The 16,284-nt window shown below is 40.2% G+C and overlaps 1 long non-coding RNA gene across 1 annotated transcript in view; it reads right to left on the reverse strand.

Annotated features, from left to right (window-relative positions):
- Positions 1 to 346: 346 nt before the first annotated feature.
- LOC129659338 (uncharacterized) overlaps positions 347 to 16,284 on the reverse strand; it is a 42,791-nt gene continuing 26,853 nt past the window's right edge. The window contains exons 3-4 of the long non-coding RNA XR_008718000.1: positions 9,254 to 9,383; positions 347 to 788 (exon numbers count right to left, since the gene is read on the reverse strand). This is a non-coding gene — a long non-coding RNA (uncharacterized LOC129659338). The remainder of the gene's footprint in view (positions 789 to 9,253; positions 9,384 to 16,284) is intronic.

Consider the following 16,284-nt stretch of genomic DNA (forward strand, 5'->3'; position numbering starts at 1 on the left):
GCTATCCTACCTATACTTATAAAAAATATTTTAACAAGGTTTGTCAAAATAATGTCAGTTATTGGTTAAGTGTCAATTGCCCCCTGCCTAAAAAGCAGTCAACTAAATTTTCAACCTTGTAGGAGGCAAAAGCTGTAATTTCGTATTCTGATGTAGAGTGTCAGATAACAAAAAGAACCATTAAGTGCAGAATGTCATACTTCAAAGACATTACAAGCAATCAAAACAACATCTTCATGCCCATGAATTTTGAAAACATTGAGTTTCTCAAAAATTCAGCAGGGGTTTACATGGAGTATAAAATTTACTTCACATAGACACTTTGAATTTTTAAATGAACCATTTGCTGTTAGTAGCAAAGTTGCTCAAGTTTTGCTGGAACTTTAGACAAGAAAAAGGGATCAGACTGGAGTTATGAATATAAACATTCTCAGAGCTCAGATAGTCCCATCACCAAAATCTCACCACTGAAATAGGACTACATCTAATAACCAGTTTAGGGACATACAATGAATTGACTTTAAGGATTTTTTCTAAAATGCTTTACATTTGCAAAACTTGTTACATTTCCCCCTATTTAGAACATTAACTCATCTGTATAATAAACCTTTTTGCATGGACAGATACTCAGGGCTATGATTCAAATATATGAAGCATTAGACTCAGTTCTGCCCTTCCTGACCACACAACATGGCAGTGCCCTCTGCAGAATCCTGGATGATAGAAAACCCCTCCTCCGGCTCCCTCCTGATTTTTCAAGGTGGTTGTACCAGTGATGCCAGTCCTTCCTGGGGGCACAATGGATATGTGAGAAGAATAACAAGTCTTCCAAATAAACATACTCACTCACAAAGGGTAGCAAAAGAAGGTATCATGCACAATGTTTTTACTTTTTAATGCTGTTGATTATATTATGTGGAGTCTCTCCTGACTCTCCAGTGGTTCAGTGGGTAAAGAATCTGCCTGTAACGCAGGAGACAAAGGAGACCCGTGTTCAATCCCTAGGTTGGGAAGATCCCCTGGAGGGGGAAATGGCAAACCACTCCAGTTTTCTTACCTGAAAAATCCCTTGGTCAAAGTAGCCTTATGGGCTATAGTCCAAAAAAAGTGTTGCAAAGAGTCGGATACAACTGAGAAACTAAGCACAACAAACAAAACTCCTGCTTATTAAATAATCATAGACTCTGTAGAAAATGTCAGACAATTATTTATTTAACCTCACACACTTAAAAAAAAAAACCTCTAGGTGCATTGCAAAGGTTTGGGAACTTGCCAAAAATAAAGTCCCTGGGAGATGTCCATGCAAGATGTTGATTGACATAAATATGAAACTTCTTTAGGTCTCACCCTTACACTCTCTGAGCTGAAAATGATAGCAGAAATAGGTACTTAAAATTCCTCAAGTAGGATGCCCAATAAATGTTAGGTAAGAAGAAAATAACTAGACTCCATGTGCTCTAGCAATAGCTGCCAGGACCATTGCTCATGGAAAGTTCTAATGGCTTATGGTTGTCAGGGATGACTAGAACTTGTTGCCATTGAGTCTTTTTTTTTTTTTTTTTTACTTTACAATATTGTATTGGTTTTGCCATACATCAACATGAATCTGCCACGGGTGTACACGTGTTCCCCATCCTGAACCCCCCTCCCACCTCCCTCCCCGTACCATCCCTCTGGGTCATCCCAGTGTGCCATTGAGTCTTATGGGAAGATGGACTTGTGCATGAGGTGAATGCTCATGCAATCCCTTTGTCCCTCTCCTGCTTTAGCAAATATCAGCATGAGGGAACCAGGGAGCAGGAGAGGGAAGAAATACTACCCGGTTATATTATCTGATATTCTAAATGTCAAAGGATACTCTTTCATCTTAAAACAAAATCTAAAATCTTTGCGACAATTTAAGCACAAAATGAAGACTCCCCTCATAAACCAACTTCACTTCTTTGACATTTCTATTATCACTAATTTTCAATAATGTACAGTAGGTTTTGCTTTGTGATAATAAAACTACCCATGTTACAAGTTTGGTTTTATATAATACTCCATATGGTGGATTCATAATAAATTTCTCCTGGGAATACAATCATAAACCACTATTTTCTGCTGTAAAAAACCATTAAAGCACAGACATGCACAAACAAGGTAATCTGCAATAAATTTGGAAATGTTAAAATATACAAATGTAAATGTATTCAGCTCCATTGCAATGCATGTAATTTCCATAGCTTTATTAGAAATCTTGCCTTTGCAGTGGTTCAGCGATAGGTTATAAATATAGCAGGAATGAGTCAGCATGCAAATCCCTTCTCTGTGAAAAAACAATGTGAAAGGTTTTATAGCCCAAAGCTGTTTATTATTTTGTAAGAATGGTAATGTTAGTTTGTGTTTGGAACCTGCTGAGAGGAGAATTCTCAAAACATCCTGTTTATAAAACAGCAAGAGGGAAAAAATTTCAGCAAATTAAAAAAAGAAAAAAACAACATTTGATTTATGTAAGGTCATGGAAATAGCATTTCCCAAATCCAGCATTTAGCTGATGGACTTCTCTCTGCAGACATTAGGGTCATACAAGAGATGATCAGTATATCCCACTAAGGAAAGCAAAGCAGTGTTAGCTTGGCAAATTTGAATCCTGGAGGCAGATAAGTAAATGTCTCTGGAGATGAGAAGGGGTTATAAAGACGAAGAGGACCAAGGACAGAACTGTCAGGCACAGCTAGAGTAGGGCATGTCATAAGGAAGAGGGAGACCCCGAGGTGCAAGAACCTGAGCTTAGCATGTAGACTGCAGAGGAAAGAGAGTTGCAAGGAGGGTCTCAGATATGGAGGAAAACCCAGGAAGAATGAGGACTGAGAACAGATGACTGGACTTGGAAGTCAAGAGTTCCCTATAACCTTCAGAAGTCTAGCTTCAGGACCTGGTGGGAAGCAGAAGCCACCCTGCAAGAATACAAGGAGTGAGTAGATGGGTGACGGTGTGAATATTACAGACCAGGACCACTTAGCAAAAAGAAGGGAGGGACTTGTTAGCTCGAGTACAAAATGGATCAAGGAAGGGTCTCTCGAGACAGAAAAGAACTGGGGAGGTTTAAAGTCAGTGAAGAGGGGGAAACCAAAGATGCAGGAGACGATAGTTACTCCTAATAGGATGAAGTTCAGGTGGAATGCCAATGAAGTGGTCTCAAGGACATGGGTGAAGGGATTCTCTTAGGTAGGAGGTGGAGCATTTACTTATAAAGAATGGGACTAGTAAAGATAAAGAAAAAATCTGCAGGGAGTATAAGGAAGGAAATTGGTGGAACTGAGGTCCAAAGGCCTCATTCAAAAAACCAAGAAGCAAGCTCTTAAATGTAACAACTCATTTTAAAAAATATTATTATTTCTTTGTGAGCACACAGATAGGGTCTGTGTGTATGATGTGAGGGAACCAAAGACTATAAAAGATTCCAAACTATCCAAACACATGTGCATGTACTCTGTCATGTATATACACATAGATAGACACACACACACACATGCATATACATACTGAGAAAAAAATGCAAGCCCATTCCAAAACTAGATATTCTCATTTATTACATTGCTCACAGTACCGACTGATGACTTTTTCTCAATTTCTCCTTTTCCCTACAGAGGCTCTTTCTAAATACGAATCTTGAGCCCATCTCAAGCAGAATGGAGCTGAGCATCTTCTACAGGGTTCAAAACACATGTAACTGCATAAAGGGAAGTAATCCGGGCATATAAGCACAGAGCTGGTTAGATAAAATGAAATGTGGAAGGCCAGAAATAGAATTTGAAAAGACAATGTTAAAAAAGGAAGCGAAGGATAAGTTTATTTCCCAGCATGAAAGAATTGGTGCATCTTCTTATCTCTGATCACATGAAGAGACTGTGTGAACAGCCCAGGAGTATATATGGGGTTACTATTACAGGATTTTCACCCCAAAATTGAGGAATTCATTCTTTTACATTAAGAGGGAATTGGAGCGGATTTAAAGGAATACATAAGAGTAACAAAAATTCTTTAAAAGGAAGAAAAGGTTTAATAAGGAGGAAATAAAACGGTGACATGGATAAGCCTAGAAAATTATTAAGAGAAAATCAAAACTGTGAGCAAAAAGGGTAAGCAGAACTCACAGAGCTATTTTAAGAGTGAAAACCAAGTGAAAAATGTCAAGTATAAGATTATTCTTATTTGACATTTTTATACAGCAGCAACTTATAAAAACATCAAACACTGACATAATCCTTCCTCTAGCATTTTAACACATCATTATATTGTTAACAACGACAAATGGCTGTAGCCATTCATGACTTTTTAATAGATTTCTTTTATCATAAAAATGTCACTTTTAGGATAATCTGCATTCTCACATTTTTATGTTCCGCTATGGTTTTAAAATGTCAAGTATAGGAGATATCTATGTCTCCAATGCTTAAGAGTTTTACTATAGATCTTGAGAATATCAGTATAAAATAAGCCTTAATCTGATGTGGCTGCTGTGCTCAAGTCATGTTTTCTCCTTTTAAAAATAATTACAAAGTACATCAATTAGGTAAGGATGAAATTGTGGGTTAAAGTCATAATAGACAGGAAATTTGTAGCAGAGGCTGCCTTGACCTAATGCAGCCTTACGTGTTCAATCTTACGTGTTCAATTCCATAGGCACTATTATATAAGAGATATTTGGCCTGCCTGCTCAATTAGCAATGATGGTAACAATGTGTCATTTCTTCAGGAGCTAACATGTGTCAAATCTCCAAGTAGATTTCTTTGATCAATTCTTCTTAAATGTGGGGAAAACAATACGATTAAATATTGTTATCAAAGATCAGGCAAGTCAGCCACAGAAGCGGAATTAGATCTCCCGTGAATCAATATGCTAGGACAGGGACAGAAACTTTTTCTATAAAAGGGCCAAATAGTCAACATTTTAGGCTAGCAGGACACATGATCTGTGTTACAACTACTCAAGTCTGATACCACAGCACAAAAGCCAATGGAGACAGCACATAAATATTGATAAGTGAGCATGGCCCAATAAAAGTGTACCAATAAAACTTTATTTACAAAACCAGGAATTGGGCCAATCCTTGATCTAGTGGATCAACTCACGCAATCTGTCAAAAACTGCAGCTCAAACCTTCGCAAACACTAATTTTGTCTAGATTGAATAATTATAATAACATTAATGAGATTTTCCAGATACCAAGCAACATGCTGGCACTTTATATAAATTATTTCATGTTCATCCTATTCAGTAAGTACTGTTATTGCCTTCATTTTACATATGAGAAAACTCAAGTACAGAGAGGTCTATGAATTACAGAAAGCCACTCAGCTGAAAGTAAAGGAGACAGAATTTGAAAGTAGTCATCTGGATCAAAGATTATGGTCTTAACCACTGCCTGATGCTCAATGCATTTAATTTGTGGATACTAAGAAAACATGAAGCCAATGGACATTTTCCTGGAAAGGGATGGTAGGGTGATAGACTTTTTAAATTTAACAAATGAAGAGAGGGAATGCTCCTGGTGGCTAGGTATCTTGAACCGGCCCATTCTGATCTAATTGTGAGTGCTACTGCACTCCCACCATCACCACTGAGAATAAGACCTACAAACCGAATCCTCCAGCAAGCTGATGCCCAGACCATTAAATGCTCTCAACCATCACGGGGAAAAGCCCTGGGCTAGGGCAGCAAGAAGAAACATGAGTTTAAATCATAGGCGAAACCAGGAAAGAATCTACCCTCTTACAGTCACCTACAGAAAGGCTTGCACCCTGAATTTCTCAGCTCATCCTCCACCACTCTCCAGCCCAAATGAGAATGAATGAAAAACAAATTTTCAACATGAATGAAAACCAAGATGTGGTGCTTCTAGCATCTTTTGTTTGCGTGGCACATTCTCATAGTAGACAAGCATTACTTTATCTTCATCTCACAAATGAACTAAGAGGGGTCATTAAGACCCAGGCCACATAATAAGGAAAGACTCAATATCAACTCTTCTGAGCCAGCTTTGGGGTCTCTTTCCACTTAACCAGACTGTCTTCTAAACTTTCAAAGGGACCTACAGAGTGACAATTTGAAAAAACAAGCCATATCACACATTGAATGGCATTATACATAGACTTTTTGTTCAACTGAGGACACTGAAAAAGACAATCATCATAACCCAAATCTTAAATGATCTCCCTCATTCTGGTAAATTTTGGACAGACTCTAAAACTAAATAAAAGAGGGAGAAACTTAGGTGAAATTTTTCCCCAGAGGCCCAGAACTTACAAGATCTGCTCTCAATACTTTCCACCCAGAAGCATCTCTTCAGGGCAGCCTGGCTGCCAAGGTTATGACACATCCAAGCCAATTCTTGATTTGGCGGCCACAGTAGGAGGAGGGGAGCTCTGGACTCAGTCTTTCCTGCATCCTCGCCATCATTGCACAATGATTGCTCTTTGCGTATCTGCCCAGCAACTCTCCTCCTTTCCAAACACAAGGCAAAGAATGCAAAACATCAAGGCAAGGTCGAAATTTTGTCGACTATATTTGATTATTCTTTCAAACTAGACACAGAACTCTAGTCTAAACAAAGTTGTTGGGAGCTGGGTCTGAATAACTGAGGACAAAGATCGTCCTCATTTTTAAGAGATACAGTCAAAACTTTATCATTTCTCCCTGAAGCAGATATAAGTGTTGTTTATCAGTGCATACACATTACTCTTTCCAGTTTCCTTGTTAAAGAAGAAAATGTCTAATTTACATGTAGAATCCACAAATCATAGCCAGGCCAGACAAGGAAGCAGATGACGATTGTGATTGATATTCCAAAATTTCTGTCCTGATTTTCCCATCCTTAGAATTAGCCACTCCATAAATCAAACCAACATATGAACATCTGATGTCAAAACCAATAGGTCACATCTGTGAAAAGCATCAGAAACATAAAGAACCGGATCCTTCTGTTTTCTTTGAAAAAAACCCACCCCTTCCACCACTTTCTCCATGATACCTTAAAATATGCTGTCTCTGCAAAGAAAATATAATTTTCCACATGTGTATTGGCATAAACAATGGCCATTTTTTCTTCCCACTTGGTTGTGTAGAAAACGAGGAATTAACCCTATTCTCTACTGTAAGTCTAAATGAAACCTTGGCTGTTTCTAGGTAAATAGCTATTATTAAAACATGTGTATATATTATCTACCAATAACCTAGTAGAGATGAATATCCCTCATTTCTTTATAATGTTTCAGTTTCTGGTGATCATACCTCAGAGTTGAAGGCACAAGATTACACAGCTAGGAGATGTAAGAGTTGCCTCCTATTCTCACCCACATCAACTTAGGAGACTCACTTGTGACTCTAGACCTTGGGTCTTCTCTCTCCAAGAAGCTCCAAGCACAAATACTTAAAAGGGCAACACTGGTGACCCACCACCCCCAAAACATGTGTTGTGAGGTCTTTTCTAGTCATGGTTTTGAACTTAAAATTGTAAAATGTTTAGAACTGAAAGAACCTCACAGACCACTCCAACAAAATTTTTTATTCACAGCAAAGGAATCTGAATGGTGAAGAGTATAAATGACCTCTTTAAGGTTATAAACCTATGCACAAGACACCTTGGTCTCCTGAGGCTCAGCCTCATTCTTCCCCTCCTCCTTGTTCCATTTTCAGCTGCATCATCTGTATACTTGTGAGGTGTCTTTGGTGGCCCCAGCATACTTGCTGGGTGGCTGGTGAAAATGAGAGCAGCCCCTGGCTACTGGAACAAACTTTAGTCTTCATGAAGCTAACATTCCCTACAAGGATGATCCATGGCTCATCTCAAACTGCTTGACTAGAATGACTATAACATGTTGCACATGGTATGAAGTCAATTAAATATTTTTCCAACAAATAAAATAAGCAAATCAGCCCATAGAACCACATGGTTCATTTGGTGGTTTGTTGTTGTTCAGTGTCTAAGTCATATCCAATTCTTTGTGACCCCATGGACTATAGCCCACCAGGCTCCTCTGTCCATGGGGTTTTCCAGGCAAGAATATTGGAGTGGGTCATATTCCTTCTCCAGGGGATCTTCCCAGACAAGGGACCAAATCCATATCTCCTGCATTGGCAGATGGATTCTTTACCATTGACCCATCAGGGAAGGTCAATTTTGTGGTTATAAAGAGGCAATTGTATTACATTGTAGAACACTGTAGAAATGCATATAGCTTTCCCAGATCAGGAGACTGAGTCATCACCAACCTAGGGCCATGGTGACCCTTACTCTATGTATTGACATAGCTAAAGGTTCATGTGTTATAGAAAAATTTAATAAGGTGCCTGATGAATGAAATTGAGATGTGGAATAAAAAATTAAAGAACCTTTAAGATCATGCTCTTATTTTATCTATTTGGGGGTCACAGACTCAGAGAACCAGTGGACTTTGCTAAGCTGCCCCTTGACCTCAAGTGCAGCTGTTTCCACCACTAGAGGCTGCCTCCTGCCCACTGGAGGGCTTTTGTCCATGAAACTAGATCTCTACAACATGGAGCCAGTTTCCACAGTTCAATGTTCTACTCATAGCCCTTCAAATATCTACTGGCTAATTTAATTAAGATTGGAAATTTAGTCAGCTTAGTTGGTCTTTTACTACTGGTAGATTATTAGCCTTGAGACTTCAGTCTGTATGCTGTGTCAGTCAGCTAAATCAAACTGCAGATTCCTTCCATTTAACTTGGATAGGTGATCTGACTTAATACCCGCTCAGAAACTAGCTTTGGTTTCTTTGCCCAGGTAGGCTGAATTCTGCCTTCCTCCTCCTCTCTGTTCTTACACTTACTGAAGGCTCTGCAAATGGCAGCAACTCTGTGGGCAGTGAGAACACCCCGCCCACAATCACAGGCTTGTCATCCTCGGTGTGTCAATTCGACTGTCTGTTCCTTCCACAACCTCCACACCCTACCCGACTCTTCACAAATGTCTGTAGGATAGATTGAGCCTTCTGCTCAATAGCCCAGGAGTATGGGAATTCTTGTCCTCTTGGTTAAAAGCTGAGAAAGCAAGAACTATTTGTATGGGAGCACTATAAGACATATAAGGGAATATATCTTCCATGCCAGCTTCTCAAAAGTCAAAGAATCTGTGCTCACATTCAAGTGAAATCTAAGGAACTGTAGACGTCTCATCCTTTCCAACATAACCCATAACCAGGGCTGGAATAGGTAAATGTTACCTCCTCTGACAGGATAGAGACTTACCTGTGTGCCCACTGTACATTCAGGGAAATCTTTTCACTGCAAGCTCCTCAAATGTTCCATGTTGTTGGGGAGTCTAAACACCTTTCCAGAAGACTTTCACTGTTGACTCTACTTGACCTCAGTTCTCCATCTGAAAGAACCATTCTTTTTGACCTCTGTGTAAGTACTGCCCAGCCAGACAGCCCCAATCAACATGGTGACCCAGGGGATGACATGCTGTAATCAGATACCAGATTGTTCTTATAACCCATTGGCTCTACTTGTTGGGTGGGTCTCTGAACTTTAAAAAGTGGAAGAAAAAAAAAACTAAGGAAATACGGTTAAGTAGGAAATGGCATGCTCCTGTTTCAGAAAATGTTGGCAGTGTGGGGCAGCAACCTGGACTGAAGTGCCAATTCTATCTGAGAGTAATTAACAAACAATAAATATAACAAGCAGGAAGAGAGTGACAATAGGTGGCTTCATTTAACTGGTACTTATTGTATACCAGGCTACATTCTTAGTTCCTTACACATGTAATTGCATTTAATAATATTTCCAGTGTAATCAAATTGGTCAGATTACTTTCTCTTCCCAAGGCTTTGATTTTCAGAACCGTTACACTGAGATAATAGTTACATCATAGAGATGTTGTAAAAATTAAATTTAAAAATGGAGACAAATGCAATGTCAAACTCTAAAGTGATTTACAAATATTCAGCATCATCTTATTATTATAGAGGTTCCATTCCCTCCAAGGATATTCAAGTAAAAAGCCTACAATCCATAGCTGAGTCCTGATCAAGTAAAGGGGAACCCCAGCAGTGACCCTAGCAGTGAATCCTGTACCCTCAAACACAAAGCCAAAATACCCAAGCATCATCTTTCACAAAATTAAACAAAAGGTTCTGAACTAAATGACCGCCAGGGTGGGCTTCGCTGGTGGGCCAGTGGTTAAGAATACACCTGCCAATGCAGGGGACATAGGTTTGATCCCTGGTTGGGGATGATCCTTCATGCCACAGGGCAACTGAGCCCATGTGCCACAACTACTGAAGCCCACGTGCCTAGAGCCCATGCTCTGCAACAACACAAGCCACTACAATGACTGCATAGCTAGAGAGAAGCCCCTGCTGGCCACAACTAGAAAAAGCCTGTGCCCAGCAATGAAAACCTAGCACAACCAGAAATAAATAATTTTTTTTTTTTTTTAATAAATGAGTGTCAGGGTAAAGGTTGGGAAGTTGATCTCTCCTTCTCCCTTCCAATAAGGCAGTGACATAAAGTAACCTGCATACATTCTGACACCACCTCCCCACCTAGATGTTTCCATGAAAGCAGAAGGCACTGCCAGCATTCAAGAAAGCCCTGTTCTCTGGAAACTTTCCCAGACTGAAGAGGGCCCTGGAAACCTGCTCCCTCCCACAGGCCCCTGTGCAAGGAACAGCAGGCATCTTAAAGGGGCTGCAGGCACCCTGGGCCTCTCTCTGGCTGCTTGCTCCAGAACTGAAGAGCCTGGTAAGAATATACAGTGTTTTTGGAAATGTTTTTAATCAAAATCACTGCAGATGGTGACTGCAGCCATGAAATTAAAAGACGCTTACTCCTTGGAAGGAAAGTTATGACCAACCTAGATAGCATATTCAAAAGCAGAGACATTACTTTGCCAACAAAGGTCCATCTAGTCAAGGCTATGGTTTTTCCTGTGGTCATGTATGGATGTGAGAGTTGGACTGTGAAGAAGGCTGAGCGCTGAAGAATTGATGCCTTTGAACTGTGGTGTTGGAGAAGACTCTTGAGAGTCCCTTGGACTGCAAGGAGATCCAACCAGTCCATTCTGAAGGACATCAGCCCTGGGATTTCTTTGGAAGGAATGATGCTAAAGCTGAAACTCCAGTACTTTGGCCACCTCATGCGAAGAGTTGACTCACTGGAAAAGACTCTGATGCTGGGAGGGATTGGGGGCAAGAGGAGAAGGGGACGACAGAGGATGAGATGGCTGGATGACATCACTGACTCGATGCACATGAGTTTAGGTGAACTCTGGGAGTTGGTGATGGACAGGGAGGCCTGGCATGCTGCGATTCATGGGGTCGCAAAGAGTTGGACACGACTGAGCGACTGAACTGAACTGAATTGAACTTCCTCTTATTTAGAGTTTTGTCTTCCCAGTATTTCTTTTTAAAACGAATCCCCTGTCCTTTCAAGAACTGAATTATATTTTCACATTTTCCACTTTCTTCTCCCAGCACTAACTTCCTGGAAAAGTGCCAAAGTGAATGGGCCAAGTTCTACCCCTAGTGTTGCCTTGTACTCTCCAAGGCAGGAATGCTTTCTGTATCTCCTACGCCTCTGCAGCTTAGGAGAATACAGCGCTCAGACTTAAATTGCCTTTTAGGCAAAATTACTCACTTTAAGACAGGAAGTTCTGTGTTCTACTCTGTTGGATTTTCAAGAGGCCCCGATACCACCGCCTTACAGCATCAGCTGTGATGGAATACCAAGTGCTGGTCCCGCCAGTCAGCAAAGAGAACACCACGGGTTCTATAACCACCGTGTTACAAATAGGAAGCAGACCTTAGAGGTAAAGCAAAATGGGCTCTGGGTTTGATTCCAATTGCATTACTTATTAACTGTGAGAATTTGGGCCAGTGACATGACCTCTCTGTGCCTGAGTTGCCTAACTTCTAGAATGTCAATAATGATAGTACCAACTTTACAATTGATCACGAGGAATAAAGTTATATAAATAATGAATGTAAAACTTATTTAGAATATTCAGTATATACTGATGCTGCTAAACCCTCTCTATTAGTGTTTACATGGTTGGTATAAACAATTACCACAGGCTAGCTGGCTTAAAGCAACAGAAACTTATTCTCTGTCTGTTTTGGAGGCCAGAAGTGTGAAATCAAAATGTCAGTGGGGTTTGTTCCTTCCTAAGACTTTGAGGAAAAATCTGTTCTATGCTGCTCTTCTGGTTTCTGATCGCTACTGCCAGGTCTGCACGTTCTTGGCTTATGGCTCCAATCTCTGACTCTCTCTTTTAAATGTCTTCTGCCCTTTTTCTCTTATAAAGACAATTGTCAATGGATAGAGGGCCTAAACCAACATGATTTCATTTCCAGATCCTTAATTTAACTGTATCTGCAAGTGTAATTTGGTCATCCACACAAGGTCAATTCCACAGGTTCCGGGTGGATATATATGCCTTACTGGCAGGCCACCATTTAACCACTTACACCCTCCCTCCAAAATAAAAATAAGTCAGTTTAGGTCCCATGAGCCTCACACTTACTCTCCCTGTGTGAACCAGGACATGGGTCAGTTTTTTCTCACAAATTTCTTTACTCACTCTTTCTATTCAGAGGCCCTTTTGATTAGATTCTTCACAGATATGACACGTGACTGTTTTCTCCTATCACGTGGCTCATGAGTTTGCAGATGGAACATGGGCATAAGTGATGGGAAGTGTGGAGTAGGGTTTTAGATAAAGAAATAGAAGATGGCCCAACTCAACCCCTCATGTCCTTGAGAAGGTAACAGAGACCTCAGAAAGGATGTGTGTTGTCCAGGTGTTTCAGGTAATACGACGACAGAGTCATCACAGAGTCAGGCACTGGCCCAGGGCCCTGCCTCTCTTTCCAGTCACCTCCCACAGGGTCACCCTCTCACCACACCCTGCAGCTATAAGGTCTCACACAGCGTTCTACAAGTCCACATGGGGGAAACCAACTTGTATCATACCTTACTCGACACCCCTGATTAATTCTAAAGGCCACACCAGTTTTAGTCCATCAAATTAAGGCCATAAAATTAAGATGTAAATAGCAAAAGTTAGCAGTGCCAGGATGCCAATCAACCTTTGATTTGCTTTTGTTAAGTTTGGGGGTACAAGGAGAAAGTTTGGGAAATGCTTCCCATCCTACATATGAGCAACAGAATTTGTAACTTCTTGGGAATCTTTGATGATACAAATAATCTCATATTCTAAAGATTCACCTGATATACCAATTATTTGGAACTCAAATACTCCACCCTGTAGTATCAATATTAACCATAATGAATAAGTTCTCAGGCTAAAGCATACAAAATAATATAATTATAACAAAAAAGAAGTCAGTATTAACAATATAAGTAATTAAAAAAAGAAAATTTAAATTGAATTATAGGAAGTTAATTCTTTTATTAATTTGCCCAGAATTTCAGCTTGAGGAAAAATAGGTTTAATAAAAAGAAAATCAGGAGGTAGAAGAAATTGGGGCTTCTGGGTATTTTCAAGGATGTCAAAGGTCAATTAAATTTAATTCCATTTTGAATTTATGGATTCTTTTTCCCAAAAGGAGAAATATTTTATGGCTCTCTACAATTTTCAAACTGCTTTCAATGCAAAATTTCATCTACAAGACCAGACCAATGAGTGGCAATTTTATCCAGCAGCCAGAACAAATGAATTCCAGCAACTGATAAATTAGCAACTGGGAAGAAGTCTTTACTGGTCTCTCGCAAATCCTCACTCCCCAGAGTGTGGTCAGGAGCCTCAGCATCACCTGGGAGCTTGGTAGAAATGCAGAGTCTCATCTGGACCATAGGCCTACAGGGATCAGAATCTGCATTTCAACAAGATCCCCAGGGGATTCCTCTGCACATCAGCATCTGGGCAGCAATGCTTCTACTAGTGAACAGTGTCACCTTTATGAAATAAAGCAGTTAACCAAGGGAAAATGCTCATGGAAAAATACACATTTGATTTTTAGTTTCAGCAATGTTGCAAACTGAACTCAAATCCTCTTTCCCTTCACAAAACAGAGATGCTGGATAAACCATAATGGTTTTTTAAGTCAAACTCAAAAGGCAGGGGAATTTTCTGGCTTCCAAAACACTACAAAGGAACTCATACTACTCTAGAGAGTGCAGCAGAACCCTGGAGGATAGCAGACTTGGTTACAAGCCCTAACAAAGAGGGATCAGAATCATAAAATCCCAATGATCACCAGAGATGGTAATGGAGATGATAACCAGTCCATATGAAGTGTGATGCTAAAACTTCTACATAAGCCCTCCCTGCTTTGTGGAAAGGGAATGATAGAGCTTCCCAAGGGGGCTGGGTAAGAAGCAAAGCAGCATCAAGTCTGTGGGGCCTATAGGTCCTAATTTGTGCCACATACAGATATGGAGTCCAAATGAATACTATCCACATGGGGCCGGAATCTCAAACTAACAAATAACTGTGAAAAGTCACCCTGGACAAGCGAAACCCTGGGGACACCCATCCAGGGCAAATATAAAACCTCTCTGTAAATATACTCCCACAAGCCAGGCACATCTGACTCATACATTATGATAATAAACCCAGCTGGGGCTAAGCCTACAAGCACAGATTAAAACAACACAAGAAAAGAATTCACTACAAGAGGGCATATCAGGTAACATGAGCAGTGGATTAGCATGCCCCAAAACACAGGATAATAGAACCATTCCAAAGAGACTATTCTTTTATTTAAACTTCCAAGCAATTTACTAGTAAAGAAAAAACTGAAACTAACAGGTAATTTCCAGAAGGCAAAAGAGAAAAGGAAAGATATGCCCATTTGAATGCAGAGTTCAAAAGAATAGCAAGGAGAAATAAGAAAGCCGTTCCCAGTGATCAATGCAAAGAAATAGAGGAAAACAATAGAAAGGGAACGACTAGAGATCTCTTCAAGAAAATTAGAGATAACAAGGGAACATTTCATGCAAAGATGGGCTCGATAAAGGACAGAAATGGTATGGACCTAACAGAAGCAGAAGATATTAAGAAAAGGTGGCAAGAATACACAGGAGAACTATACAAAAAAGATCATCATGACCCAGATAACCACAATGGTGTGATCACTCACCTGGAGCCAGACATCCTGGAATGTGACATCAAGTGGGCCTTAGGAAGCATCACTACAAACAAAGCCAGTGGAGGTGATGGAATTCCAGTTGAGCTATTTCAAATCCTAAAAGATTATGCTGTGAAGGTGATGCATTCAATATGCCAGCAAATTTGGAAAACTCAGCAGTGGCCACAGGACTGGAAAAGGTCCATTTTCATTCCAATCCCAAAGAAAGGCAATGCCAAAGAATGCTCAAACTACAGCACAATTGCACTCATCTCACACACTAGAAAAGTAATGCTCAAAATTCTCCAAACCAGGCTTAACAGTACATGAACCAGGAACTTCCAGATGTTCAAGCTGGTTTTAGAAAAGGCAGAGGAACCAGAATAAATTGCCAACATCCATTGGATCATTGAAAAAGCAAGAGTTCCATAAAAACATCTACTTCTGCTTCATTGACTACACCAAAGCCTTTGACTGTATGGATGACAACAAACTGTGGAAAATTCTTCAAGAGATGGGAATACCAGACCACCTAACATGCCTCCTGTGAAATCTGTATGCAGGTCAAGAAGCAACAGTTAGAACTGGACATGGAGCAAGACTGGTTCCAAATCAGGAAAGGAGTACATCAAGGCTGCATATTGTTACCCTGCTTATTTAACTTCTATGCAGAGTACATCATGAGAAATGCTGGGCTGGATGAAGCACAAGCTGGAATCAAGATTGCCAGGAGAAATATCAATAACCTCAGATATGCAGATGACACCACCTTAATGGCAAAAAGGAAAGAAGAACTGAAGAGCCTCTTGATGAAAGTGAAAGAGGAGAGTGAAAGACTTGGCTTAAAACTCAACATTCAGAAAACTAAGGTCATGGCATCTGGTCCCATCACTTTATGGCAAATAGATGTGGAAATAGTGACAGACTTTATTTTTTGGGAGGGGAAGCTCCAAAGTCACTGCAGATGGTGACTGCAGCCATGAAATTAAAAGACCCTTGCTCTTTGGAAGAAAAGCTATGATGAATCTAGCTGTTGCTGCTAAGTCAAGTCAGTTGTGTCCGACTCTATGCGACCCCACAGATGGCAGCCCACCAGACTCCTCGGTCCCTGGGTTTCTCCAGGCAAGAATACTAGAGTGGATTGCCATTTCCTTCTCCATGATGAATCTAGAGAGTGTATTAAAA

Source organism: Bubalus kerabau, chromosome 8 (assembly GCF_029407905.1).
Source record: "Bubalus kerabau isolate K-KA32 ecotype Philippines breed swamp buffalo chromosome 8, PCC_UOA_SB_1v2, whole genome shotgun sequence".
In the NCBI taxonomy this organism is placed as follows: Eukaryota; Metazoa; Chordata; class Mammalia; order Artiodactyla; family Bovidae; genus Bubalus; species Bubalus kerabau.